The sequence below is a fragment of the Eulemur rufifrons genome, chromosome 20 (assembly GCF_041146395.1).
Source record: "Eulemur rufifrons isolate Redbay chromosome 20, OSU_ERuf_1, whole genome shotgun sequence".
Classification (NCBI taxonomy): Eukaryota; Metazoa; Chordata; class Mammalia; order Primates; family Lemuridae; genus Eulemur; species Eulemur rufifrons.
Genome location: NC_091002.1, coordinates 10,466,030 through 10,493,068, shown reverse-complemented (window position 1 = coordinate 10,493,068; position 27,039 = coordinate 10,466,030).

Genomic DNA, 27,039 nt, shown 5'->3' with positions numbered 1-27,039 from the left:
CTGTAGGGCCAGCCCTCTGGGAGTGTGGTGAGGACGCATCCCAGCTAATACCCCACACTATAATGGTTCCACACACACATTTGCCAGCTCTGCAGAAAGTCTAGTCTTTTTCCAGGATTTTTCTTCCCAGGATTTTTGAGAATTCTCAGTGGTCTTCACACACTCTCAGAACAGGGTTCTGTCACCCATGAAACCTGATAAGGATGCAGAAGACACTGCCGGTGCCCTGCCCACGTCCTCTCAGCATGCCCCATGCCCACGCACACCTTGTGACAGCAGGTCACCCTGCCTCAGGGTCCTCTGGCTCCCAGGCCTGCTCACACCCAAGCATGCTGCAGAAACAACAGTCTTGGCAACAGTGACTACACCACATGTTTTATCTCATGGGTCATCTCATTTTAAACCCCATGTGAGGCAGGTACTACAGTAGTCCCAACTGACAGATGGAAAAACTGAGGCTCATAAAGCTTGAGTCATTGCTTCAAGTCACCCAGCTCATAAGGAGTGATGCTAGAACTGCAACCGGATTATCTGAATCTGGAGGCCCAGCTCTTAAGCATGAGGACAAAGAATGTCTTCGGGATTTGAATGGGTGAGTCCTCCGTAAGTGGAACATTGGCCCACCAGCCAGGTGCTGCCGCAATGCAGAGCCTGAAATAACTCTGAGTAAACCAAACTTGGCCCAATCTTTTATATACTCCACCACAAGATCTTCACAACTCTCTTCTCATTGTGGTAGAGTGGGAAGAGATTAGGATTGGGGGTAAAGCACCAGGGTTTTGATTCTGCCACACCCCAGGTGCCTCCAAATGGCCAAGACACACAACCCACCTAAAGCTCAGTTTCCTCCCCTGCACCATGGAATTAAAGATACCTATGCAACAGGGTGATTCTGAGTATGCGTATGATTAAATCAGATGATGTAGATGTTAAACAATAGAGCACTATATGAACAATAATGGTTTATAGTATTTTTATTCCTTATAACTGTTATGCAGCATGAGAGTTAGAAATGCAAGCTTTGGAGTAAAACGAACATTACTGGAAGATCTTGGGAAATATCTTTACCTATGAGCCTGCACTTTCCTATGAAGTAAACTCCAGGCTCTATTAAGTGAGATGATGTGTGTAAAGGCACATTTCACACATGTCCCAGAAAAAAGCAGTCTTAGTAGCAGTAGCTGCAGCAGTAGGATTTACTTCACATTAAAACACATCTGTGTACCTCTGTGACTTTATACACATGTTTGATGACTGGCATTTATAGGCATTATAGAAGCATAATTTCTAGCAGCCAGGGACCCAGAGTGACACTTCTGCTAAGTGACAAAAGCCAACTTTCTCCCTCCCATGCTCAGATGCCACTGCACTGGAATTCTGGCCCCAGTCTGAGAGATTGTGTCATTCCCATCCATCCCACCCTGCCATCCAGCCTGGTAATTAGCACACTGACTTCATCATCACAAATCTCAATAAATGCTTTTAAATAATTATGGCATAAAGAAAGAATTCTGTCCCACTTTGCCATGACTCTGAATCCAGAGGATAAACCAACTTCAGCTCCAGCTCCCTGGCCCAGGCTGACACCCGCATCTGTAGGTATTTGGACACCCACGGAGTTCTATTAGCTGCTGGTACATTGCAAAGCACTCACTGCATGCCATTCTGTCCACCACTTTTAATGATGCTGCGTCCCAGATGTGCTGTGAATAAATCATGTCTGGCTCTTTCATTGTCCTGGTGATTTAATTTAAAGGAGTGCCTACTGATACGTAAATCTAATCTGGAACAATTATTCATGAGTAACCCTGAAGGACTGACCCTGACAGAGACAGGTAAGGACCAGGGAGTGCACAACTGTCGTGCTGCTGGGGACTCAGCTGAGTATTGCGGGGACACCTTCTGAGGATCTCTCAAGTGTTCCCTCTGAGCAGCTCTCTGTTCTTTGATGGTGTCCTGTGATACTGAAGCCTCTTTGGTCCCTCCAGACTTCCAGCTCCATCCTTCAACTCTGGGAGTCTACCGGGTTCTATGTGTCCCTCAGCCTCCCAACTGACTCCCTCCTCTCTTTTGCTGCCTTGAAACGTTCTTCAGGCAGTAAGCTGGGATAATAATGAATCTCACCTTGTTTATTTCCTATCTTTTCTGGTGTTCCAATGTCTTGAGAACCATTTTTCATATATTCTATCCATTTTTTGACTTGGTTTAGGTGGGAGGGTAAATCTGGTCCCTGTTATTCCATCTTGGCTGAAAACCAAAGTTGCTTTCATTGATTTTTGTCTAACTCTTGTAGCCAACCTATGGTTGCAATTAACAAATGAGTGTAGTTCCATCATGAATGTGGGTTGATACTTTGTTTACATTAACAAGAAAGACAAAAGTGATACAGAGTTGTATGTTGGAATGTTACTTGCTCATCAATGATCTGAGGGAGTTTGTTACTCAATTGAATGATAGTTTTCAAATATTGGAAAAATGTTTCTGTAGGTTGTGTGCCATTTACAATGTAATGAATACTGACATGGCACGCTTTTAAGTTTAACCTGCCTTATTAACATTTTCTTCATCACTTTCCTAAGTCTAGCTAATCAACAAAACAGTAAATCAAACCCTGCTTTGCAGCATTTTCCGATTTCCATGGTTTAAATATTCTCACCATGGATGATTTCAAACTCCCAATGTGCTGTCACTGAACGTGGACTTTGGAAGAGACACTCAGAGCCACTATCACGCGGATATTTCCACTATACAGATGCCATAGACATTAGTAACCCCAAGAGCATAGGTCCTAGTAAAATAATAAATGATGAGAGATAAGCATTTATTCTCTTTATTTTAAATATGATAGACTTAGTTGTAAGTTTTATAATTTAACTTTTAATAATGGTGTGCAAAATTCCTGAAGATTTGCCTAATAGTTCTTGTTAATCGTAACAAGCCGGGGTTGCCCATCTCTGGATGGAGGCTCTGGCTGGGGCCTCAGGTGTGAGCACAGGTAGGCAGGACACACTCAGCTGTGGGGAATGTGACGCTAGTTCCTGCGTCTTGCAGAAGTGTTCATTTGCCAAATGGAGAGTGCGGGCAAGAGCCACCGGCTGGAGGGAGCAGGAGCTATCAGTCCTGATACCCCAGGTTCCCAGTGGGTGTCAGGATAGCTTCATGACTTCAAACAAGGACCCTGGGCCAAAACGTCTGCGTTCGAATCTCAGTCTCACTATTTAACTAGTATGGCGCAAAGCATGCCACTTAGCTATTCATGCCAGTAGAACCTACCATATAGAATCACAGTGAGGAGTAATTGTGTTAATGCATGATAAGTACCAAAAGAAGTGCCTAGTATGCAGTAACCTGGGGGCAGGGGGAGAGTAGCTAATGTTATTTTTACTTTAAACAACACCCTCTCAGAGAAGGTCCTCTCAGTCGGCACTCCAGATTCATCCTGATGGATCCAGGGCTGACTTTATCTTCTGAGAAAATCTACATAACACACAAATGCTGTCTCCTCTCCCTCTAGGAACACCTGGCAAACCTATTTTTTTCATGTCAACATCATAGCAATGTAGACAATTGTGTGGTGGAGCAGACTCAATACAGGTGCACCTCTTCCAAATCTTTGTTCAGAAACATCACCACATTGGCAGCTTAAAATCAGCCACGGTGGGAGCTGCAGAAATTGACAAATATTGCAAATCAGCATTTTTTCTTCCAGAGATCTGGTAGTTAGACATTTATCAGCACACCACTGCTCCTTCTTGTAGTCTTCCTGACCTAAGCAGTTTAATTTATTTAATGGAAGAGATGCATCGTACTTCATATCGAGAAAATCAATCTTTCTTTAGCAAAGCATTAAAGGAAATAACATAACTTGTCCAATCCTAGTACCAGAACATACTCCTACAAAAGGAATGAGCAAAATTAGCCTGATACAAACAGTTTCTCAGGGTGATTTTGGAAACAAGTACACAAATTCAAGATGCCCTCATACCTAATGCATTACGATTAATATTGGCTTCTCTGGAACTTGGCAATTTGCAGAGAGCAACTTGGAGTGATGGAGACCATGCCTGCAGAGGGCTCATGGTAATAGCACATCATAAAAGTACCAACTCCAGCTTCTAGGCCCTTCCATCGACATATGTCTCCTGCCACGCACCCCATTTGAGGAAAGTGAGGCCCAGAGAGGAGAAAGCCGTGGCAAGATCTCCAAGTTCAGCTGAGCGACCCAAAGCAGAAGCAGAAGCCATCATTAAATAAGTGATTCTCTCTCATGGTTAGCTAGTGTGGACTTCTAGAAGGTAGACCTAAGACCAGGGAATGACGTAGGGCATGCATTATTGGCTCCAATTCTTCACCTATCTCTGTATTCATGTCCTTTGCTATGTGACTTTGCCATCTCTCTCAGCAAAGAAGCCATCATTTCCCTGCCCCCTTGACTTTGGGCTCATCCATGTGACTTGCTTTAGCCAACAGAATGAGGTAACAATGAGCCTGTGCCTTAGGAGGTCTCAAATATGTCCTCTTGCTGTGCTGCAGCTCTGCTATCAGTAGGAGAACAACATGCCTGCGTAGCCCACTGGTCTAAGGAATTTGAGAATAACATAGACTACATAGAATAACATAGACCACAGCCATTGTAGTCGGACGCCGAACCATCCAGCCAACCTGCATGCATGAAGCAAGACGGTGAGCTGCCCACGCAAGCCCAGTCTAGATCAGCCAAATCCCAGCTGGCCCGAGACCCAAGAGTGAGCCCAGCTGAGACCCTCAGAGCCACCCACATGCATGCTATTGTATGTCACCGAGAATTTTTGGTTATTTTTTTAATGCAGTATTATTATAACAATAGCTAAAGTGAAACAAGCAGCAAGAAGACAATTATTTTTCCCCTGTTACAAGGAACAATTTCTTAAAAGTTGAGAAGAGTTTAAACCATGAAAACTTTGGAGGTTTAGTCTGTTGTATTCACTTGCAATCACCGAAGCCCACTCAGTGCCCGGGACACGGTTTGTGGTCAGCAAACGTTTCTGTGTGCCTGAGTATCAGAGAGGGGTTTCATAAAGTCTATTTGATGTAAAATGTCTCATTGCACAGAGAGCTTTTTGTCATTGGAAACAAAGCAGCATCGGTTGTATTTCATTTCTAGAATGCTATAAAAGGCATTTTTGATTAAATGGATAAATTAATCAGGACACATTCACAGGGACATGGCAAAAGGTGGCTCAAACCGGCTTGATTTGCTGGCTCATGAATTTAGACGGTCCAAGGGTAGATCAGAGTTGGGCCACGTTGTCAGGACTCAGACCTCTGCCCACCCCATCCCCCCCACCCGCCTCCAACCTTGGATTGCTCCGTGTTGGGATCAGAGGCTTGCAGGAACTTATCCCCGCATTTCCTCCAGGAGCAATGGTTTAGTAATTCAGTACTTGCGGTGAGTGTATAGAACAAAAGCACCCTGGATAACAAGAATCAACTTGGAGAGGGGGGCGTTGGGGGATGTGTGTGCACGCGCGTGAGTGGTGTGCGTACAGACTCAGTTTTGGTTTTGATTTCTTGCCTGTGGCAATTTTGAAGACACAAATTAGAAGCCATCAATAAGAGCAATAAGAATTGACAAGATAACTTACAGCAACACAACGAGGGAAGCTGCTTTTAGCAGCCCTAGACACCAACTCAAAGACCCAGAACACACAGCATTAGAGGGAACACATGTTGACTCAAACGTTGTTGACTTCCTACTGCTTGCAAGGCCCTCAGCTAAGTCCCTAAGTGCCGTCACAGCAAACATCTGCCCTTGAAGAGTGTGTAGTCTAACAGAAAAGATGAGACACCCACACAGATACTTACTGCTGGGAAGAGAAGTCAGCGCCACAGAATATCAACCTCAAAGTAAATGCTATCGGGGAACAGAGGGAGGGAGAGGGGGACCACTTGCTATTTCACTGTGTGACCCCAGGAAAGTCACTTTTTACCTCCAGATTGCATTCGTTCATTCACTTATTTATTCAACTATTTTTCAAGCACCTGCTATGTGTCAGATAGGCCGTGTGCTTGGTACTGTGGTTTTAAAAATCTGGATTCATGATTAAAATTTGAACTAGAGTTGCATGGCAAGAGCTCCAGAGTTCAGGTGAAGGGGCCAAGTTTGCCGATGGTGACCTGAGGTTTGAGCTCTTCAAGACCCAGGTAAAGCTCCAAAGTACAACGCCAATGGTGCCTCCGCAGGGCTGTCCAGTGGGGCGTCCTGGCCAGCCCCTCACTCAAGGTCAACAACAACCTCTCCGAGAGGAAGCACCACACTCAATGGGATTTTTACTTAGAGAAGTTTGAAATATATCCAGGTTTTGTTTCTGGTTTCATCAGAGAGACTTGACACACACTAAAAGCCTAAGTGCCTTTTATTGGGAAATGATGATTGAACTATTAGTGATTTTTGTGCTCCTGAAAATATTCCTCTAGTGAAGAACACATCTCTGGTCTGCCCAGAGGGATTACTCAGAAATCGTAGTTGTGCCTTGAGCTGCTTTCTCTCATGCTCATGGCTTTCCCTGCTCAAGGTCCAAGGGCAAGTAGGCTGACCTTGTGTCATCTGGTCTGCTTAGCTCAGGGTTTCTTAACAGGGGCCCTAATGACATTTAAGGCTGGATAATTTTCTTGTTGTGGGGCTACTAAGTGCATGATAGGATGTTTGTTGACAACCCTGGCCTCTACCCACAAGATGCCAGGAGCACCCTCCCCAACCCCCGCATGACAACAAAGATACCTTCAGATGTTTTCAAATGTGGTCTGGGAAGCAAAATCATACCCAATTGAAAACCACTGGCTTAGGGCAACACAAAGAGGCCAGGGCAGTGTGTATCGTCCTAAAGGGTAAGGACAAGTTACAAGTGTTCAAAGAGCACATGGGCCCAGCTGGCTGAGGACGGCCACGTGGAATGGCCACAGACTCTTCTCTTGACATAACTGCCCTCCTGCTGACTTGCTGTGTGCAGTTTCCATGGCTGTTTCCATCTTTCCCACAAGCCAGGGACACTTTCAGCTGTTGGACGTGGAGGTTTGTGATTCAGGAGTCCCAGCTCTTCCTCTGCAAATGGTATCTCCTCTCTGAGGCCCGGTTCTCCCATCTCTAGAGCACAGCTGCTTTGTCATTGATGTGGGAGATTACCAGGAGGCGCCCTGAAAACCCAACTTATTGGAACCTTGGTTTCTTCTTTGTCGTATAGGCAAAATGAGAACCACTGTCAATGGTTTTAAGTGAGGACTCAGTGATACAAGGTACAGGGAAGTGCTTAGCAAAAAGCTGGACATGTAGACTCCAGCCTCCCACAGGAGTTGCAGGAGCAAGGACCATGGAGGAGAGGGGCCGGGTTACAGATGCAAACTCTGCCACTTCCTAGCTGCCTGACCCTGACCTCTAAGCCTCAGCTTCCTCATTCATAAAATAGAAATAAAGATTTACCTACCTTCCTGTTTCATTAAGTGAGATGATTCAAGTAAGCATGCAGCAGCCCACCTGGCCCGTGCAAAGGCACATTCCCCACCGGGAAGTAGAAACGTTCCTGGAAGTGACACGTAATTCGAGTCTATGCTCTGTCTCCTGCCAGGCCCTGCATTTCTGGACGTCCTCCTTGGACCCCTGGCAGCTCCCTTAGCAGTTGCTCTGGTCCTGGCAACCACCGTCAATCAAAGGAGCTCAGGCCAAACTCATCCAAGGATTATCCCCTCCCCGTCCCCCAGGGAAGGCCACTCTGCAAAGTTCTGAAAGCTGCCTCTGCGTGATTCTTCCCAGGAAATGAGGACTTTTCTTGCAGGTACCAGAAGATAGAAGGTTATAAAGTCTCAGGCCACAGGCAATGTGGAACTTCTCTTAATTTGATTTTAAATCACTCAAAAGCCAGGAAACATTGTCGCTGAAACCCCAGGCTTCAGGGGAGCTACTGTTGATGACACTCTGTGAGCACTTGCTCGGTGGTCATTCAGTCAGCGTCTGGTGGGCACTGCCCCTGAGCTGTGACCAGTGCTGGACAGAAAGGTGAGGTGTGGTCGCTGCCCTCGGTGAGCTCCGAGACCAGCTGGCAGCAAGCAGAAAAGACTTTCCAAGCACCCCTGCTTCAGCCAGCCTCGAGGGGCTCCGAACACACAGCCATCGCGCAGGAAGGCGGCAGGCACTGGCTGGTCAGAGACCTGCGTGAACCACCTCTGTGAACTCATCGTCTCTCAGAACTCAAGGGTGGTGGAAGGGCCACTCAGCAAGAGGTCAAAGACCAGGTTTAGGTCCTGTCTCTGCCGCAGCCACCTGTGCGGCCCTCAGCCCTCAGGGGCTCAGTGTTCTCCTCTGCAAAAGGAAAGCCACGCTGACCCTGCTCGCTGCTGGGATGTTGCGAGGGTTAAATAAGGTGGTAGAGGAGAGATAAGTTTGCAAACTGTGAAGATCCAGGCCAATGTCAAAGCTTCTAAAATAGTAATTTTTTAAAAATACAGGCAGTTCAAAGCTCAAAAGAAAGAAAGAGAGGAATGATTGCCCAAAGCCTATTATAAAAAGTGCTGAGGTGCTTCCTTCCTGCCCACTTGCAAATTGGCACAGATGGAAGTTTCACAGGGTGACATGAACCAGTCCTTGAGGTTTGTCAGAATCTGGGATGTCTCATGGGGGTGGCACCCAGGAATGGGAGCGTGGACGTCTTTCATGCAGAGGCATTGAAAGTTCACCAGAAGCTCCACTTGTGGCCCAAAGTATCTCTTCTCACCTCTCTCACCCACTACCTACAAGCCTCAGATTCCATATTAAATAGCAGTTTCTTTAATTTTCAAACTAAATTAGAAACAGAGTGTGTGCAGAGGATTTACCAGTTGTTAGCATCATTGACCACTCTCACTGCATTAGGGGAATTCATTAGGTGCCCCTGCCTCCCCGGGAGAAGTTCTGAATCCCACTTTTCCAGCTTCCCTTGCAGCTAAGGTACAGATTGGGCTCCAGACTAGACTTGCACTCCAGGGACTCTGGCCTGGAAGACAGCCACGGAGACAACCAGGCTGCACTTGGAACCCCTGTTTGGGAGAGCAAGGCAGATACATCCCATTTCCAGAAGCATCGGCAGAGGAGGTCTAGGGGCAGATCCCAGGGTCTGGCATTGGCAAGATCTGCTACAGAGGGCTTGTCTCCATGGGAGCATTATGTGGTGTCACTTGAGTGTCCCCCTAGTGGAGGTGCCCCGAGCATGCCTCTCTGGTCTGCGTGTGGACTAGGGGCACCAGCCACTTTCTCTAATAAATTCCTTTGCTGTTGAAGCCACCTGGAGTGGGCTTCTGATGTATTTGCAGTCAAGGGCTCTCCCTGATGGAGCATGGGATGCCTCTACCACCTCGGTATGCAAAGACCACCAGGGCAGCTTTCCTGATTGGCCAGAGGAGTGGAAAAGAATGCAAGGCTTTGTAGGGCAACGCAAACAGAAACAAGAGAGAAAATCGCAGGAGCAAAAGAGAATGGGAGGCCTGAGACGGGGACCTGAGAAAAGGCAGGGATTTGCAGTTGCGTCTATGTGAGAAGAAAGGGAGCCCATGCTGGCTACTGCCCAATTCCCCTCATGCCCACCTTGATCCACTCTACACTGCTGGGAACTGTCCATAAGGTGGACTTTGCTAATGGATGCCCTGGTGGGAGATTAGACGAGCAGGAAGGAAGAGGACAGAGCAGGGTCTCTCTCCCTCTCCCCTCTTTTTCCCTCTCCTTCTCTCTCTCTCTTCCTTCTCCTCCTCCTCCTTCTCCTCCTCCTCTCTCCTTCCCTCTCCTCTCCTTTCTCTCTCTCTCTCTCTCTCTCTCTTCCTTCTCCTCCTCCTCCTTCTCCTCCTCCTCTCTCCTTCCCTCTCCTCTCCTTTCTCTCTCTCTCTCTCTCTCTCTCTATTCCTTCTCCTCCTACTACTTCTTCTCTTTCTCCTTCTCTTTCTCCCTCTCTCTCTCCCCCCTCTGTCTCCTTCTCTCTTCCCCCACCCCCTCTCTTAGTAGCTCCATGGCCCACCAACCATGGGCAGCCCCAGCTTCAGGCCTCTGATCTCCTCCTCTCTCCTGCAGCCCCATGGTGGTGCCGCCTTCCTGACCCCCTTTTTTTCTTTGACTTCACCCCTCTGTGTACTTCCTAGTGCCTGGTTTCTGGTCCAGTGTGCAACATGGATATCCTGCTACCCATTTCTGTAGTTTATTACAGGCTGCCCCGAAGACCCATCTGCTCTCTTGGCCTCCATCACGTGTTTCACTAATTCCCTGCAATAAATGTTCTTTCACTGAAAGACCTAGAATAGTTTCTGGTTTAGGGACTGACTCTGGACTGGTATGAGTTTAGACAAGTTGTCCCACACAGTTTTGCTTCAGGCTGGCTCTGGTTACTTAAATGGCACTACTATCAATGGTAACGACATTAAATTTATTTGTATCTCATCTACATCCAAAAATAATGCATGCAGGTGTACAACACAAAAAGACAGCGACAATAAATCTGCAAACCATGAAAAGAAGGATCATAAAATGAGCGTGTGGATGGGAACACACACCGGGACATTTTGCAGAGTCACCATGCCCAGAACGTTCCCATCAGGCCGTTGTCAACAAGTCAGCTTGGGTCCTGGAGCTGTGGGACTGGGCCCAGCAGAACTGCTCAGGAAAACTGGCACCCTGCTATGACAACAATCCTTTGAGATGCACTAGTTTTCACTTGTACTTCCAATTAAATTTTCAAAATGTATACATATATAGTCACACACTCATATATACACATGCATGTGTGTGTGTGTGTGTGTGTGTGTGTACAAGAAGATGAAAGCATAGCATCTCTGGGCCTGTGTTTGCCCATTTTCTATGTTGAATTATTAAACTCTTGTGGCAATTACGAGGTCCTTAATTTATAGAAACCTGATGCCTCTGCAGGGGATGAACAGAACACTCAGATATGTTTGAAGGGCTCTTTCTCTAAATACACGGCCAGGCACCAGTCGGCAACACTGTGAACTGCTGAAACAGCCAAAGAATCAAATAATTGTTCAGAGTTCTGAAGGGGGGAGAGTGACCCCAGGTTAGGCAAACAAGAGGGTAGAGCGGTGCCTTTACCTCTCGGGGAACTGAAACCCCACCATCGGCCAGGATTGCAAGACGGGCCCCTCCACCGCTTAGCAGTTGGATGGCCCCGCAGGGCACAGTCTGGAGAGCTGCAAAGTTCTGCCAGGAGCACAAGGCGGGGACAGGGAGGTTTCCCTCAGGGCACTTCTGTGGCCGGGATCTGATCCTGCTTCCTCTCCCAGCATGGTCAGAAGCTCAGCCCCGAGTCTCCTAGCCAACCGCACCAGGACGCACCCTGGCCACAGCAGGAGCAGGTGACATTTCCTGGTTCCCTTGGAGGTACTGTCTTGGGCTGAATTACCCCCACCCCACCCCAAGCCTATCTCGAGATGAAGATCTGAGTGCAAATGGTGTATTTGAGAGATAACCCCAGGAAACACCAGCAGGCGAGTAGGGAAGTGAGACAACAAGAAGGAAATCAGTCAAGATATGTTGAGCAGGTTACCGCAGTGGACAAGGGGAGCTCTCTCTTTCTGGGGAAGCTCTGGAAGATATCTTAATAGCATGAAAAGGGGTGTTTCTCCTCCAACTTCTGTCCATCCCTGGCTGCTACCAGGACCACTGACTTCCTGGCACTTCCAGGCGAGAGCTGCAGGTGCTCATGGCAGGATGCAGTCGGCACCTACAGGTCAGCGAGTGACAGACACAGGAGGGGCACCAACAGCCCTGCCTTGCTAGGTCGGCCTACTGGCTGCTAATGCTTGTGGTTGGATGTCCTTCTGGCTTGTTTTTGATCTCTTTTTTCTTTGACTTCACACTTCTGTGTACTTCCTGACTACCTGGTTTCTGATCCAGTGCCCGGCATGGACATCCCTGCTACCCCCTCCTTGGCCTCTGACTGCACGTGAGGTCCCAGCTTCATTCTGACCCGGTCACAGGCACCTCCTAAGTATGTACTAATGACCTCAACTCAGAGTTATCCAGGATCAGCGATGTGCTGGTAAAACCTTCTTTGTAGCATTTCCTGTTTCCACATGTAAATACTTCACCATGGCTGATTTCAAGCTGCAGAACTGATGTCCCAGTTGGGAAGAGGTGTCATGGCACACTGGTATACCGCATAGGACTTCCACCATACAGATACAATGGACAACAAACAATCATGGAAAACAGGAAAATGTAGTAAAATAACAAGGAAGTGATGGGTGATGATATTTATTGTCTTTGCTTTTAATATAATGTATTTAATTATAACTTTATATAATTGAGTGTATAATAATAGGTGTGTTTAACAACTGGCTCACAAACTCCTGAATATTTAGCAGTTGGTTCTCACGAGCTGGTACACACCCACTTCAGCCAGTTAGAATCACGCTCAACAGCTGGGTTATAAGACAGTGAGTGTTATGGGTAAGCCCCACGCAGTCCGTGACGATGAGCTGGGAAGCAGCGCAAGCATGAAAACCACAGCTCCTAGTCCACGGTAGCTCCCTAAACCTATTAGTACTGAGACTCGACAGGCGTTCGCTGGGTTTGCCTTTAGGAGACCACGTCCCCAGCTCTCGCCCTTTGCCTTATTCGAAGCAGGCAGCATTATTAGCTTTCGATGACAGAGAACTAAGCTTAATATCTAAGTTGCTTTGGGATTTTTAGATCTTCTGTCCCCAGATCCCACCTTTCAAGAAATGGGATAAAATATGAAGCAAGGGTAGAACAGAAAAAATTCAGAGTTCTCTGACAGCTCTGTCCTCACGGCAATGCCTTGAGGCAATATTATTACTTTAAAAACTCATTCTTAAACCAGAGTTGAGTATCAGGCATTTACAAACTAGAAAAACTTTGAGCAACTACATTTCCTCTTCCAGGGATATATGCTACGATTGCCTGGGTTTGTGAGTCTTCTGGCTGCTAATACTTTGGGTCCAGCCGTGAGTCTTTTGTCACTGGCCTGCAGCTCTGTGGGAGGCTGAGGCAGAGTCTATTCTGAAAACTGAACCGCCGTGGGCATCTCTCCTTTTGTACTAATTCCCGTAGCTGGTGTCGAATGGAAAATCTTGAGATTCAAGAAGTTGATTTGGTAAGAGAAGGGTTAGCGGGATGTGGTAGGTACCCCCAGAAACTCAAGGCTAAGCCATTTCCTCCAGGACAATGATGACCTCACTTGGTGCTCATGACCCTTGACAGCTGGTAACTAAGTGGAACTGGGATTCCCGCGTGGCTAAAGTCTCTCCTCTCCTAAAATTAAAAGCAGCCTTGAAAACAATTTAGCACAGCAAGTCCCACTTCTAAAACTATCCCATGAGCTCTCCTTAAAATCTTAAAATTCCAAGCCCTGGCCATCCCCTAGACTGTTCAAATCACAACCTCTGGGGTGGAGCTCAGCGTCAGTCCTTCCTGAAGGTCCACAGGGGACCCCAGGTACAGCCAAATGTGGGAACCATGGACTCGCCGTATTAAGGCTTGAAAGAGATCCTGCCTCCCCCCACCCCACAGCCAGCAATTCTACCATTCCGAGATGAACGTTAAGATTTATGTATAAGGGTGGTCATCACAGCAATATTTACACTAGTGAAAAAGTGGAAGCAACATAATTAATTGCCCAATAGGGGATTAATTCAGTAAATTATGATCTATCCTATAATGTAGTATCTATCCTATTATGTAGTATGTTAGTTGCATACTTGAAGAGTGCTTTAGGGCATGAGAAAATGTTCATTGTATATAATCTGTAACCCCAGTTTTGTAACACATATACAAAATTAGGTATATATGTTATTTTTGAAAAGTTAACAGGCTCTGTAGTACTATTTCTGGGTCCTAGAATTATGTGGATATGTTTTCCTTCATGTTCTTCTTTGTACTTGTTAAGCTTTGTCAGGTTATAAGGAACACGGTCATGTTGTGGGGCAAGGGCTCTGTGAAGATGTACAAAGATAAGAGGACAGAAAATGGTTTCAGCCTCCCCACAGCCAGGCCTCTGTAGACTGGAAGGACACGCAGGAACGAGGCCATTCAGGGTAAAATAAGCTCGAATAGTGTAAGGCTTGCCCCTTGCCCGACTTACCAATGGCTCACTCGTCTAATGTTTCGCCCTTTGGGTGAGACAACCAGTTTTCATTGCTGCTTCTGCTTTTCCTGGGATTACCAACTATCTGTCTCCAATTTGACTTGCACAAGAGGGGATAGGACTGGGGGAAGCAGGTGGCATCCAGGACTGGCACTGTTAGGCAGACCTCTTCAGCCGATCACCTGCCGTCTGGCTGCTTTGGGTCAGACCCTCATCCTTGTTCCAGTCAGCTGTGGCCAGAGCCAAACCTCCAGACCCTTCTGAGTCCCCTTGTGCCTTTTATTGAGACAAGAGTCTCACTCTGTCGCCCCAGCTAGAGTGTAGTGGTGTCATCATAGCCCACTGTAACCTCAAACTCCCAGGCTCAAATGATCCTCCTGCCTCAGCCTCCCAAGTAGACGGGACTACAGGTGTGCACTACGATGCCCGGCTAATTTTTCTAGTTTTTGTAGGGATGGGGTCTCGCTCTTGCTCAGGCTGGTCTCAAACTCCAGAGCTCGAGCAATCCTCCCCCCTCAGCCTCCCAGGGTGCTAGGATTACAGATGTGAGCCACTGTGCCCAGCATCCTTTGACAGCCTGGGGCAGTCTACCAGAAGAGAGGCACGGGTGCTGGCTGCTGAGAGTGGAAAGCCCCTCATGACCGGAGGGCATGTGACTAAAGCACCACCTCTGTGCTGCCAGGGGCCCAGCCCAAACGAACTTGAGTTGATCATGACGGTCACAGTGGAGCCTTGCACAGAATTAACCTTAATTCGTTGCCATGGGACTCCGGATGCTCACTGGGCTTGCCTTGCTGTGTTGAGACTGTTCTATCCTGATCTTTGATAAAGGAGCACTCTGAACACCAATGGGAGTTCAGAAGGCGAAATAACAACACAGTCGCTCAAGGATGTCCCATCCCAATGGTGTGGACAAGAGAGACCCGATGCCCAGGCCATGTCTGCGAAGTCTTGCTCACATATCCGCAACTCCCCCTCACTCCCTCTTCTCCTGAGAAGGTTCCAGTGCCAAGCTTCCTTCCCTGCTCCCTAGATCCTCCCCCTCAACTTTTGTTTCTGTTGGAACAACATTATTCACAATGCACAGGTGGCTGTTCATTGAACCTTTTCTTCCATTTTCTGTTCTCAGCACAGATAATTATGCACGTCAAGTTAACACGTGGAGGTAAATATTGTGTTTTGGCTTCAGGGATATTACACATAATGTGGTTTTTTTGCTTCCTCTGCCTCACCAGCTAAACAGAGAGCATTGTATCTCCTCCTGGAGGGGCTGGGAATGTTCTAGAGGATACATAAATAAGGTTTTTAATTAAAAAAAAAATCACTTCTGAGTCCTGCAGCTAGCATCCCTCCTCTTTTGAAACACAGTATTATTTGTGACATCCGGTGGCAGGCAGAGCTGGCTGTGAGTCATGCCAGCAAGACGCACGCTCCAGTGCCATTATGAAATGACAGGCACCTCCACGATCAAACGTGGGATGCTGTATTTGCAGATTAAACAGGAAGCTTTCTCGGGAGGCTACTAAATCAGTACAGCAACTGGTTATTGCCGATTAGCATTTATGTTTGAAAAACGCTAGGGATCATTTACCTGTAAATCCCCACCTTGCCCTGGGAGGGGAGAAAGCAGGTTGCAACAGACCGGCCGGTTAGCTAGAGGACAGCCACCATCAGACCAAGCGAGTTAATGGAGTTGCCTAACACAACACTGCAAGTGACTTGGAAAGAGAATTCGAGTCCAGGGCCTGCCCTGTGCTTCACGTACATCTCCAGAATAACTTGGTATTTATATAAAGGAGGGTAGAGATCCAGTACCATAAGAATGGCCCCAACTCTCTCTGCCTCTGAAATGCAACATGTGAGTCCCACTCGCTATTACTCAGAAAATACCTCGCATAGAACTCTGGAACTATGAATAATTCCAAACTGGCTTCAGTTCCCTACATACCTGCCAAGGAACTGGGGGGAGTAACTTAGCAGCCTGGAAGTGTGGGCGAATTTTGTGATAAATAAATATTCATTCACTGGAACATTTACTGAGCGCCCAGGAGCTGCACTCACACTCGGGTAATCTACCCACACACAACTGGAAATGAGAAATAAGTGTACCCAGTCCTGTTGCCACTGAAGATTAGTTTCTTGGGGCACAGCAGAGAGGGGACCCCAGCAGGGAACCAGGGCTTGCTTGTGCCTTTGCCACAGCCCAGCCGTGTGCCTTGGGCCAGTGATCTCTCGTTCAATTCCCAGAGTCCTGCCCTTGGGAATGAAGCCAAAGATGCTGTTCTCTAGAAACTGGTTCCATAGAGAGCAGAGGACATTTCCATTGGAGTTTAAGGAACACTATGATTTTAAAAGAAAAAAAAAAACCTGGGAGGAGAAATAAACACATTGTTTTAAAGTTAACTAAATATGTTTTATTTAGTACCTGCCCCGTGGAATATATCAAAGGCAATATAAAGTATAACAAATCCTTAATTTCAGGGAGTTTGTGATCCCAGAGGGCAAAGAAATTTGCAAACAAGCAAGTAAAGGGTAGAATGTGGGAGGGGAACCAAGACACCCAAACACAGCCACAGCTACACAGTTATGGAGCATGGTCTCCCACCAGGGGGACTGACAGGCTGCGGGAGGAAGCAGCATTTGAATGACAGCATAGAGCAGTAAGAACAAATGCTTCTACAGCACTTCCTACACGCCCAGGGTGGTTGGAGGTACTTTACCTCTGGTAACTCAAATAATCTTTACTTCAGCGCCATCCTGCATCACCTTGTTGTTTATGATTATTGTTGTTTATGATTATTATTGTTTTAGAGACAGAATCTTTCTATCTTTCCCAGGCTGATCTCGAACTCCTGGCCTCAAGGCATCCTCCTTCCTCAGCTTCCCAAAGTGCTGGGATTACAGGTGTGTGCCACTGCGCCTGGCTCTGGATATCACCTTCTTTAGGATGACTTCTCCTCTCTTTTTCACCTCTTCATTTCTATTCCTGCTGTGCCCCTTAATGTCAGACCCAAGCAGCACTCGGCAATTCAGCTCAACAAGTATGCATCAGGTTCCAAGCACATGCAACACAGGATAGGATGGGATCAGAAAGGACCAAGATTTGGGCTCCGCCACCTAGGAACCCAGTCCAGCAACAGAGATGAATCTGGATATGGGCTCAACTCCAGATCATAGTAGAAATCTGTGTGCTGGGAAGAGGGAGCATAGATTCAAAATGATGACCAGGGATTGTGCTTCTTTTTCTCTATCTTAAAAAAAAATATGTATGTATTTTTTCTTGATAGTGAAAGTATTAACTCACTGGAAAATACAGTGAGGATACAGAAAAAAATTTTCACAAAAGGACTTGGAAGAACAGGAGTTAACACACAAAGGATCAAGTTGTTTCTTGTGTGATCCATTAGACAATCTCTCCCCAGATCTTCCATAACATCTTCCAGTATTTCATGTGAAAGTAACTTTTAAACAGAAGTAGGGATTCTCAGCTGGACAAGTGGATGGAGGGAAAATACTTGCTGCAGCAAAGCAGTTAACTCCAGACCAGAGAGGCCATCAGAATTTGAGCAGGCCTGGACCTCACGGGCATCATGGGGTGGTCTTGTGATTTCACCAGGCCATGGAGTTGGGATTCAAGTCAATTTTACATAAGTTTCAAGGGCCAGGAGGCCCCAGCTGATATGAAGTCTATGTGTGATAGAGAGATGACTGTTTGCTTGAGTAAAAGAACACTCACCCCACAAACGACATTACACATGCCTGGCTCATTCACTTAACATACTGTCTTCCAGTTCCATCCATGTTGCTGCAAATGATGAGATTTCGTTCTTTTTTATGGCTGAAAAATATTCCATTGTGTATAAATACTGCTTTATCCCTTCATGGGGGAGGGGAAGAAAAGTTGCTTCATGGGCACAAAAATACAGTTAGATGGAAAGAATAAGTTCTTGGTGTTCAATAGCACAGTAGGGTGACTACAGTTAACAGTAATTTATTGCATATTTCAAAATGGTTGGAAGAGAAGATTTGGAGTGTTCCCAACACAAGGAAACAATAAATGTTTGAGGGGATGGATATCCCAGTTACTCCGATTTGATCATTACATATTGTATGCATGTATTGAAATATCACATGCACCCCAAAAATATGTACAATCATCATGTATCAATAAAAAAAGACTTTATATGTGAGCAGATAACCCATGTTGCAGACCACTCAATGTTTTTATTTATTGTCTGTCTGTCTTTATTAGATCCTCTCTAGCCAAAACAAAAGGGTGAAAGACAACAAAATGGAAATTACAAGAAAAACATTAAGAGACTTGTAGGGTAAATATAAGAGGAATAACAATGTTCTGATAGGAGTTCCAGAAGGAAGGATCAGGAAAAATGGGAAAGCAGAAATTGTCAAAAAAATGCAAATTTATCTGTGCTGAAGAAGTCATGCATCTTGAAATTGGAAAAACTAGTAAGCATGATAACTTTAAAATCACATACAGACCTGTATAGGTAAATTTCTAGACTATAAGGATAAAGAAAAAAATTCTGAAAGTTCTCAAGTAAAAAATAATGGCCAGAAAACATATAAAAGAGTGCTCAACATCTCTAATCATTAGGGAAATGCAAATCAAAACTACAATGAGATATCACCTAACTTCAGTGAGAATGGCCTTTATCAAAAAGTTCCAAAAAAAAAAAAAACAACAAATGCTGGCGTGGATGTGGGAGAGATAGGAACACTCTTACCCTGCTGGTGGGACTGCAAATTAGTACAACCCCTGTGGAAAGTAATTTGGAGATACCTCAAAGAGCTAAACATAGAAATACCATTTGATCCAGCAATCCCACTACTAGGCATCTACCCAAAGAAAAAAAGACATTCTATAAAAAAAGACATTCTATATAAAAAGACATCTGCACTCAAATGTTTATGGCAGCACAACTCACAATTGCAAAGATGTGGAAACAACCCAAGTGCCCATCAATACATGAGTGGATGAATAAAATGTGGTATATGTATATCCCAGAATACTACTCAACTGCAAAAAACAATGGTGATCTAGCACCTCTTATATTATCCTGGGTGGAGCTAGAGCCCACCCTTCGAAGTAAAGTATCACAAGAATGGAAAAACAAGCACCACATGTACTCGTCATCAAATTGGTACTAACTGCTCAACACTAAGTTGCTCACATGGAGTAATATTCACTGGGTGCTGTTCAGGTGGGAGGGGGTTGATGAGGTGGGTAAACTCACAGGTAATGGATGCGGCAAGCACTGTATGGGGGAAGGGCAAGCTTGGGGGAGGCAAAGGCATTATATGTAACCATAATGTTTGTACCCCCACAATATTCTGAAACAAAATAAATAAATATTCATTATAGTGTGAAAAAAAATAGATAAAACCAATACAAGTGAATTCTTAAAATCTCTTAAAAAAAGGGGAATACAAAGAGTATAATGATTTCTTATGCAAGGCATTACTCTCCAGTGTCATGAAGGAAATAATATGTTTGACTACACAAGACTGAGCATTCTTGTATGCTGTTTATTTAAGTTTGAAATGAAACAAAAGTATGTATTTATTTGTAACATATATAATTAAATAAAAAGTCTCAAAATGATATAAAGCAAACTTAACAGAAAGTACTTCTGGGAAAAGGAGGGGGAGGGTACAGAAATAATTTTTACTATTTTTGTGATGTATGTCTCTGAACTGATTTGAGCTTTAATTTGAATGCACTACTCTATTACTTGGAGTTCTTAAAAGTGTAAAAAATACATCATAAAAATAGACTTATTTGCAAAGTGACAGATAATGAACTGCCTAATTCATATTTTTCAGTTTTCATTGATTTATTCTGCACATATTAGTTGAACACATCACATGGGCCGGGCATTATTTTAGGCATTTAAGAATTCAGTCATAGGCTGGGCGCAGTGGCTCATACCTATATCCTAGCACTCTGGGAGGCTGAGGCAGGAGTATTGCTTGAGCTCAGGAGTTTGAGACCATCCTGAGTAAGAGCAAGACCCTATCCCTACAAAAACTAGAAAAATTAGCAAGGCATGGTGATGCACACCTATAGTCCTAGCTACTTGGGCGGCTGAGGCAGGAGGATGGCTTGAGCCCAGCAGTTTGAGGTTGCAGTGAGCTATGATGACGCCACTGCACTCTATGCAGGCAACAGAGTTAGACCTTGTCTCAGAAAGAAAGAAAGGAAGAAAGAAAGAAAGATCTTTAATTATCTCCTGGAAAGCCAGCATGCCTCTGATGTCTCAAGGCTTGTAAATAATAAGTAATATTTTCATATTAAAAATTATTAAAATATTAATGTTATGAACAATAAAATATTAATGAATACTGGTAATGGTTGTGATTACTTGCATTGAGTGCTTCTAGGGGCCAGGCCCTGTTCTCAGAGCATCAACTCATTTAATGCTCTGGAATCCCTTGGCCAATTCCCCACCTTCGTCCTTCCTGAGCCATCAGCACACTCAACACAGAGATCACCCCTTCCCACTTCATGAAGCACGTTCTTTCCTGGGCTTCCGGGACAGACTTTCTTGGCTTTTCTTAAGTTGCCTTGATTGGTTCTTCCCACCTTCCTAATTTTCTGAACGTTGAATAGTCTCCTTGTTTTAGTCCGCGTATAGGCCACTTTAACAAAGTACCACAGACTGGGTGGCTTAAACAACAGAAATTTATGTCTCCCAGTTTTGGAGGCTGGCAGAGCAAGATCAGGGTGCCAGCATGGTCAGGTTCTGGTGAGGGTCCTCTTCCAGGTTGCAGACCGCTGATTTCATGTATGCTCACATGGAAGAAAGAGAGCTAGAGGGCTCTCTCAGGTCTCTCTTCTAAGGGCACTAACTCCATTCATGAGAGCACCACCCTCATGACCTAATCACCTCCCAAAGTCCCCACCCCCTAATTCCAACACAATGGGGATTAGGATTTCACCATAGGCATTCTGAGAAGATACAAACACTCAGTCTATTGTGCACTGGATCAGCCTCAGCCTCCTCGTTCTTCTCATCACTTCCAAGATGATCTCAGCTAGTCCTGGGCTTTAAATACCAAATACAAACTGATAATTGCTGAATTCTTACCTCCAACCCAGAGCTCTCCCTGCTTGGATGTCCAACAGGCACTTTGAACCATGCATATCAGACTGAACTTGTGAATTCTTTCCAAACCTGCACTCTCCAGTGCTCCCCAGCTTAGCCCATGCACCCCCAGCAGCCAGGCCAAAGCTCTTGTGGGTGGCCATCCTTAACCATTCATTCTCTGTCTCTGTCTCTGCTCTTTCCCTCACACACACACACACACAAACACACACACACACATGAATATTCATTCCAGCAGCAAATCCAGCTGGCTCTACCTTAATCTTACCTCTTCTCCCACCTCCATCATTAGCACCTGGCCCCAGCCACCTCCATCCCTCACTTGGGGTCCTGCATTGTCCCCGAGAGGGCTCTCCTGTCACTGCCCTTTCCCTCTGCCCCCATCCTGTCATAATCTATCTTTGACTCAGCAGCCAGAGGGATTCCCCTGAAACATTTCCATGCTTGTCCTTCTCTGCTCACCTTGGAGCCCCAGGGAGTCCCCATCTACCTTGAAGTAGCATTCAGCATCCCCGCTGACCCACCCTGCCCTGATTTCCTCTTCTCCTTCTCCCCTCCCCCTGGCCCAGCCACCTGGGCCTCCCCCTTGGGGTGCTGGCACTACCTGTACACACGGCCTGGGCCTCTGTCCACCCAGACAATGGCTTAGCTCATTCCTCCACTTCTACCAGGTCTCTGCCCACATGTCACTTCTCCAGGGGCCTTTCCTGACCATCCATACGACATTGTACCCTCCACCTCTCTGTCCTGCCTCACCTGTATTATTAGTGTCCATAGCCTCTATCACTCCCTAATATATGATATAATTATTTGTTTGATTTTTAGGATCTATACTCTACCACTCTCTCTAGAACATAAGCTCCATGAGGTCAAAGACTTCGCTTTGTTAACATCCCTGGTTTCACTGTCTTGAGTGCTGCCCTACACATGGCTGTGCTCAGCAAACAGTTGTCAGTGACGCCAGAGCAACGCTAGGGGGCAGTGGCGTGCAGGAGCGGGGAGGGGAGCGCATGCTGCCCCTTGGGCAGAAAATAAGCAGACGGGGTAGTCAGGAGAGGACTTGAGAACAATAGTAACACCCACCAGTTCATCCTCTCCTTTTTTATTCTTCTATTACCGTGAGCCAGAGATTCTAAACAACATCGTGATAAAATGCTCCTTCCCAAACGTTGGACTGTGTTCAAAATAATTGCTGTAGTTCCTGCTGCGTTTTAGTGACACACAAGTAAGCTTCACGTTGGCATGGAAATTAATTTGGAGAATTCCCGATAATGGAGTTGGCCTCGACACACGCAGAATCAGCGACACATTCATGCGGAGAGTGAGTTCATAGCGATTCTGGATCCTTCTTCACGCTCAGGTCCTGGCGCGCAGTGTGTCTCCAGTGCCTGCGTGTAGCCAAGATGAACAAGGACCGCAATAGCGTGGTGATTGCGAGGACCAAGACACAGCACTTGAGTCACTTCAATGCTGTGTGACCACTTGGAGTTTTTTTTTTTTTTTAATTGAAAACAGTGAAATTGAAGGCAAAGTGCAAGGCATACTCATTTTGTTTGATAAGTGAAAATTTTAGTTCATGTATGTAAAAATATTTCACCAAATTTGAATAAAACCTTTAAAACTGAATTTTAACTCTTCTTTTCAAATTGTTAATTGTTTTAAAATTAAAGGACAAATGCAGGGATTCATGATTTTTTAAAATTACTAAATGGTTAATATTGAATTATTTTGTCATGTAGAGGAGGGGGTGTTAAATCAATTTCTGGGTGTCAAATCGGTATACCTGCTGCTGGAAAGTAGGTGTTACCATATTATCAGCATTTTACAGATAAGGAAACTGAGGCACAAAGAGCTTGTGTAGTCTTGCCCAAGCCACAGAGCTAGGAAGTGGCAGGGCAGAGGTTCAAAGCCAGGCAGTCTGTAGCCATCTCCTCTCCTTGAGGTGCATAAGCTTCCATTTGGACCTGCAGTTGATTGAAAGCTAGGGCAGTCGTGTTTTCTTTATAGCTAAGTGTTATTTGTGCTAACTCACACATACGTAACAGAATTAAAATAAATTCTTCAAACCTATGGCCCAGTAATTCCACTCTTAGTCTGTACCCAAGAGAAAGAGTCCATGTCTGAAAAAGAAACATGTACAAGAGTGTTCATAGCGCAGAAGCCAGACACAAAATGGTACATACAGTGTGGCTCCATTCATGTGATGTCCAACACAGAAAAAACTAATGGCTGGAGATAGAGGTCAGAATGGTGGTTGCCAGTGAGGCTATTGACTGGGAGGGGGAAATAGCAAACCTTCTGGGGTGCTAGGAAGGTTCTGAATCTTGTTTTGGGTGCTAGTTATACAGGTGCATACGCACAGAAAGTTTTATTGGACTAATGGATGGTATACTCTTAAGTGCATTTTATGCATTTTATGTATGTTATATCCCGATAGAAAAAGTAAAGAATAAAATGAAAGGATCCCTCCAGGTATTGCAAAGGAGAAACAACTAGACCAAGAAAACAGTTGCCATTTCAGGTGCTTCTCTTGTACCTGGGCTTGCTGTGCCAGCTAAGTAACTCTGTGTCAAACAGGGCCGGCCTGGGCCTGTTTGCAACCTCCTGGAAGGATGCTGGGTTGGGGAGGGTGCCCAGGCAGGCAGTTCAAGTGCTTCCGAGCTGGGCAACTGCACGAGGGGACAGGAGGCGCAATGGGATGTGGAGTTAGCACAAAGGCCAAAGCGATTACAACAGGACACTTAAACAACATGTCCTATTGCTGCAAAGAGTCACAACTCATCTTCCTGTTCTGCTCTCAGAATACTGGTATATTTCATTTTTCTTGCCCCAACCTGAGCATATACCACTTAAAATGCCTTTCTAGGAGAATTTCTCTAGCAATCGTAGTAAAATTTCCTACCTACACTTTCGACATTTCTCTCATTTGCTCTAAAAATATGAAATGATGTCGAACAGAGAGACATATTTCTAACTGCAGAAATAAACTTAAGGTTTTATTCAAATATTCCCATCACCCTGTACCCTACACAGATTCACATTCTTACCCAACATTCTGCTTCTCCCAGGATGTAGACAGCCGCCAGCACGTGGTGACTGGACAACAAATGCTTGGAGATAAGCAGTTTTCAGTTGTCGGCATTGCTTTGGCACTTTTCTAAAATATTTAGGATGTAATTCCAAAGTAATACAGCAAGTCATTCATGCGAGTAATTCCATGGGAAGTTTGAACAGTCACGTTAGTTAGTTTTAAGGTCTCACATAAATAAGACTACCAGATTTTTAACTTTTTCTCTGACTCTCTGGAGCTCACACTGACAAACCTAAGAGCTCGACACCCTCCTGACCCAAATGTCAACAAGTCCCCTCCATCATGCAAGTGCTCCAGAAATCTCTGCCAGCCAGTCCCTGGTGGCAAACCTGGCTCACTCCACTGCAGATAGGAATCACTTCAAGCAACACAGGAGGGAAAACAAAGACTCAAGATTTTTCTATTCATTATGGAGCAACCATGCTTAGAGGTTAATAAACGTAAAGGGATGAGAAAATTGGGAACAAGATAAAGGCATAAGGCTATTTCTCAATACACAGAGCCATTTAATTAGTCGCTCAACTACAATTGCCCAAGGACTGAGAAACTGCTACAGTCTGAAGCTCTGGCTCATATATGAAGTAGATTTTCCCCTCCAACTCCACCATCTAAGGAAAATCCAGTCATTTCATAATTAGATCCAGTGGAAGGTTTGGAGCAGGGCTACCCGTGGGAAACAGCCTATTCCATTTTCTTGGCAACCCCCTGGTGCGTTCTTATCCTGGTAAAAGATGTTGATTATTGTAAAAGAAGACATTTTACAGCTTAAAAGGCAATGTTCCCCAGAGCACAGGCACTGCAGTAATTTGACAGAGGTCTCACGCTGTCACAATTAGCATGACTGAGTGATTTTCCAATTTGCGGAATGCCTTGGGAAGTTAAAAAAAGAAAACCCAAAACCACCCCCAAACATACCACTCAGAAAAAATCACAAGGAGTGCTTCTCCCATACCTGCCTTCCTCTCAGGTCTCAGGTGGCTTGAACCTGGTCTCACGCTCCCAGCGCCAAGCCACTGGGCAAGGTGCAGCCCCGGGCAAAAGAGCCTGCTCTTCTGCCCTCTAGTGGTGGGCACAGGTCAGCGCAGAAGCCCCTTTGGGTACAACCCCAAGGGTCCCCAGGTAGCTTGTATGGACTTGCACAAGCCTCCTTGCTGTATCCCCAGTGCCTGGCAGAGTGCCTGGAGCAGAGTATGTGCTCAACAAATATTTACTGAATTAAATTTAAAAATCAACTGTTTGATGTGTTAACTAAAAAAAATTAATTAGCAAGGTTTATGCTTTGGAAAAAGGAGAGCTTTCTCATCAAAGGTAGCAACTTGCCGGGTGGCCATTCCAACAGGTTGGGAAGCAGAGCCCCAACCAAAAGCCAGGCACACGTGCTTCAAAGAAGAGACAAAAGGCAACAGGATTTTACACTGAGTGGAGTGGTCAAATATACATATTTAATAAGCTACAGGAGGGGTCATGAATATTTATGAAGGAAATATATGAATATGTAATTGTGCTTTCTCTCTCCTATCCTGTCATGGTTGGGAACTCAGTTTTAAGGTGTTTCTGGGGTCTTCTTGGCCGAGAAGGGTCCATTTAGTTAGTAGAGAGCTTAGGATTTTATTTTTAGTTCATAGTCCCCCCTTTTTGGCCAAGGTATGCCAGAAGCAGTAGCGATGGCCAAACTTTATTTTGTTCCATCATTGGAAGGGTGGAGTGGCTATTTGTCCTAGGTCCATCTAGGCCCTTAGTGGGACCCTTATGGCCCAGGAGAGGTTTAGAGCCATAAAAGCTGATAGCCAATTAAACGTTCAGGCCAGATGGGAATGGGGTAGACAGGCACTCATTAATCCCTTAAAATCTTTTAAGCAAGATAGCTGAAAGCCAAAGCAAGGTTATAAAATTAGCATCTATAAATATCAAGCTACTGTAGTCTAAGTTTTAGTTACAGACTTGTAGCGATTAGTTATATAAACATATGCATTTTTTTAAAGCACATTCTGCCCCTTAAATTGGCCCTTACAATCTTACATGCATGCGTCTTCTGCAACAGTTCCTGGACGGAGACGGAGGGAGGTTCCTGTATAGTAACACGGCACACTGATAATGGAAAACCAACCGGCCCCAGTGAGATTTTTGATAAGGAAGATTTGTAGGCTTCATTGAATCATCTCTAGTCTTCAGGATAGTATGACTCCGGTTTTCTCGGAAGTAAAATAAGAAATAAATAACATTAATAAGTTGACAATTTAAGAAGAAGAATTTGGGTATGAAAATGGAAAAAGGAATCTATTCCATTAGGGAATCAAATAAAAACATCATGAAGAAAATTATAATGTCTTTTTTTTTTTTTTGGTAGTCAGGAAATAACCAGAATTTAGTCTAAACTTTGGACAAATACTAAAAACTTAAAAATAAATGGACAAGGCTAGGATTTAATAATGGGCCTTTTCTTTTTTTCTAAGACAAAATTTTCTCTCTCTAGTTTCTCATTTTTATTAAACACAAATCACAGTAGGACCAACTTACAGTGTTACTATACCTACTTTGATTATTTGCATAAAGTATAATAAGAATGGCGATTGGCCATAGGCTTTCCTTTTTAAAATTGGCTTTGCTGAACCCCCATCCCCCTTTTTTAAGGAATTTCAGGTTACTTAAAGGTCTCTGGAGCCAAGGCAAGGATTTAACTGCCTGCAGATACCTGTATGAATTAGGAAAT